We start from the raw sequence: 2,682 nt of genomic DNA, 5'->3' as shown, positions 1-2,682 counted from the left end.
CCAAGTCTTTTTTGGAATTATTATAAATACTTTAGCCTTATTTTCTCATTTTATCTTTCCATGATTTCCCATTTAAAGGATTGCACATATGAGCTTGCAGATGGTTTATTTTATTATGTTCCTAAAAGGCTATATGCAACTTAGTTCTGTTAAATAGAATCTTTTTTAAATGCCCTAGAAAAAGCCTGTGTGATTCTGTTGATAGAATTAAAAATCCAATTTCTTCTACCTCTTCTATTGGATCTACGTAGGGCACAATATACCTATGTGTTTGATGCTTATAACTAGTTGCTGCCCATTTAGTTAATAGAAGAAGTACCTTCCCCTGTCTTCTCCCATTTTTATTCATGACTGCAAGAAGGCAAGAGGAAAAACAATAGTAGTATTGGGAAATTAAGAAAAGAGGGACAACACTGAGTAGCAGAATTACTATAGTTATTTAAGTTTAAATTCTAAAAGTCTAAGATTTTAAGGGAGGGTTGGGTATTTCTGTGGATTTTTTTTTTTAACCTTTAGCCAATATGGTCCCTAGGGATTTCATGGATGAGCTTCAGTGGTCTATAAATTCCCTAAAATTGTATTCTAAATTGTGCACATAGACCTTTTTCTGGGGTTAATTCTAGAAGTGATTTTAAACATTTTCCTTACGTTATAGAATAAACATACTGAACTAAGTTGACTGAATTATGAAACTAGATCAATAGAATGTATATTATACTTCAATAAGGATTTTTTAAAAATAGATGATTAGTGCTCGCTTCGGCAGCACATATACTAAAAATAGATGATTAAAAGCTGAGTGCTTTGTGTATGAGTTCCCTTGTACTGTGGGAGAGATAATTGTATCTATTGCAATAATACTAATTGTTCAAAGTGTGCTAATGAGTAGCATAGCATAGTGGTCAAGAGCACAGGCCTAGGATCCAGATAACAGTTCATATAAGTAGGTTCAAATAACAGTTCTGCCAGTAACTGGTTTTTGAACCTTAAGGAAGTTCTCTCTCCACAGTTTCCCCATGTGCAAAATGGGAGAAATAATGGTAGCTACCTCATAACTAAACTGATTAAGTTAAACATGAAAAGAGCTTATTACAATACCTGCACACGAAGGCTTGATATAAGCTATGGTTACTGTACTATTAATTCCACATGTGTAAAAATGACACCTGCTCCTTTCTCCCTGGCTTTTTAAAGCCCTTCAAAAGATTCACATGAGTTCAGAGCTAAGAGAAATCAAGACATGGAAATTAAGAGTGTAATAGAAATGAAACTTCATGTTATACAACCATGTATAATTCCTATCTTCATTCCTTGAAGTTTCCCAGAGCACTTTACATAGAGTGCCATAGTAATTAGGAAACTGTTCGATTATGAATTACCTTATTGTATTGCATTGCACCTCATTTCCAAAAGCAAGCACTCAAATAATTGTCACAAGGGTGAATCTCACCTGTTTACTGATGAGATAACATCGAGGCAAAAAACTTAGGGATTTGTGTGACTTGACTATGGAACCACAAGGATTTTATGATGCCTGGTTTAGTTCTGTGCCTAACAGTTGTATTTAAATCGTAATCGCTTACACTGGTTCACAAGTGGCTTGACCTTTAAGAAAACACTGGTATTTCAATGTGTATCAATTACTATGTGGTAAATATGTGAATAAAAGGCTTGGGCTCAGCTCATCACTTCTCCCATAAACTTTGAGCTATGGGCTTCACTGTTGCAAGGAGCTTTGACAGGTCCTTGGCATTAGATATGGGAAAACTGGTTGGAACTGTATGCAGTGAATAGATTTGTTTGTTGTTAGAATGACTCCACCACTGAAACATTGTTTAAAAGTCTAATAAAGTAACTTCCTTTGTAACAATGCATCACAGCGGGCTTTTGTTACTGCAGTTGTGTATATAACAGACTTAGAGAGGTAAACAAAACAAAACAAAAACACAAACTTGTTTAAAGTTCAGTATTTGGCAGGGAGAGCTGGAACAGCAGCCCCAGGTCTGTTCCGTTCAAAAGCCTCTGCTCTAAACCGCTCTCGCGGTTTCCCGGGAGGTTTCCCGTTTCTTGCTGGTTCGGGAAGCTCTGCGTCAGCAGTAGTCTGTGAGCTCTCACGTTCAGAAGGCTGCAGTGCTGTCAGTCGGCAGAAGGGATGGCTAGCTGCCTGAGATCTTGGCGGCACGAATATTGCTGGGCCTGATTTTAGTCCATAAAAAGCTCTCCAGTATTGTCATTTTCCAAAATACCGCTTAAAAGAGGGACTTATAAGAGCTTATGTACATTAAGACGTCCACGAGTGAATTATTAAGAAGCGATCATCTAGCACCGCGGCAGCCAACGTGGTCTTGAAAACGTACAAATCTATCCCTTCGGACTCGGATGTTCCCCCGTGAGAGCCCCTCAGGTGTCCAGCATTCTGCACACCTGTGATTCGATTGTTACAATGAGGACTTCCGTTCTGTCTGCCCCACTGTCGCCCCACGCCGCACTCTGCTCTCCCGGACGGGGCGGGACTCGCGGTTATGGGAATCGGAATTATTGTGCAGGGCTCCCCGGTTTCACCCTGCAGACACCCCCGGCTTCCCCGCCCCTCGCTAGAGACGATCGGCGAACCCACCGCCGCTGCAGCTTCCGAGGCTGAGGCTGGACCCTAGGGCGTGCGCACGCGCACACGCGCGCGCG

This window comes from Myotis brandtii, unplaced genomic scaffold, assembly GCF_000412655.1.
Source record: "Myotis brandtii unplaced genomic scaffold, ASM41265v1 scaffold389, whole genome shotgun sequence".
Taxonomy (NCBI): domain Eukaryota; kingdom Metazoa; phylum Chordata; class Mammalia; order Chiroptera; family Vespertilionidae; genus Myotis; species Myotis brandtii.
The sequence above is the reverse complement of the archived record's forward strand: the minus strand, read 5'-3'. Positions refer to the sequence as shown.